We start from the raw sequence: 1297 nt of genomic DNA on the forward strand, positions 1-1297 counted from the left end.
AAAAAAAAAAAAAAAGAAAAGAAAAAGAAACCCAGACATATAATCAAAGGTGTGTCATTGTTGAATTGACAATTTGTTCTCTCTTCCTTGGTAAAGAATAAAATAATGCTAAGTTTTACATTTAATGGCATCTCATATTCAATAAATACAGTAGCTCTCCAACTTTATACCCCCCACAAAACAAAACAGAACAAAAAACATTTGCTGAGCCTCATTCCCTGAATGGAGATTTCTACTACTTCTTTCTGAGTGGTTCGGGAAAAGCCCCAGATGAGTTGTGACTGGGTCCTTTCCCTACGCTAGGCAGCCCTGCTTAAATTTCTGTATACAAATGAGATCCTCACGGTAGCCCCATGAGTGGGCAAAACATTTTCTTTTTCCTTCTTTCTTTTTTTTTTTTTTTTTTTTTTTTAATGATACTTTAAGTTCCAGGATACATGCGCAGAACGCGCAGGTTTGTTACATAGGTTTACGTGTGCTGTGGTGGTTTGCTGCACCTATTGACCCGTTCTCTTAAGTTCCCTTCCTGACATTTTCAACAAACTTTTACAAATGCCTATACGTGTGTTTATAATTGGTAATTACCGTATATGCTTACGGTTTTGTTTGTTTCTCTCTCCCACCAGCCTAAGGATTGAGATGGATCCTGCCTGCCTTGCTCCCCGCTCCTTCTCAGTTCCGGGCACTTACTATGTGTTCAATAAATATTTGTTGAGGAAGAGCAGTCCAATCATAGAAAACAGGTGGTGCGAAGGCCTGGTGGCCTGCGAGCTTAAGGTGCTTTGGGGAAGTAGCAAATAATTCCTCTTGGAGGAAGTGCCAGGAGAGTAAAACAGCAGGCAAGAGCCCAGGTCCTAAAAAGCCAAATGCTAAGTTACACAGACCTCACCCCGCGGGAAATGCAGCCTATGGAAACATTTAAGCAGGGGCCTGGGATGAGCAGAGTTTTAGAAAGATGATGCTGGCTGCGGCATCAATAACGGAGTGGAGGGGTAAGATGAGCCGGCCGCTCAGAGGCTAGCGTAGTGGTTCTGGTGAGAGGTCTGGTGGCAGGCAGCAGCTTGAGTGGAAAAGGCAAGACTTGCTGCCTGGTTGGATGGAGTGGTGATGGAGAAACATTTAGGGGCAGGAAGGCATGGAGAAACATTTGAGGCAGAGTGACTGGGGGATGGCGGTGGTAAGGTGGTCCACCCACCTAACAGGAAGTGAGAGACGTGCAGCTACAAAACTGTTTGATTTATTTCAATACATACATTTTTCAGACTTAACATCTTAGAAACCCAGGCATATAATAAAA

The sequence above is a fragment of the Cebus imitator genome, unplaced genomic scaffold (assembly GCF_001604975.1).
Source record: "Cebus imitator isolate Cc_AM_T3 unplaced genomic scaffold, Cebus_imitator-1.0 Scaffold420, whole genome shotgun sequence".
Classification (NCBI taxonomy): domain Eukaryota; kingdom Metazoa; phylum Chordata; class Mammalia; order Primates; family Cebidae; genus Cebus; species Cebus imitator.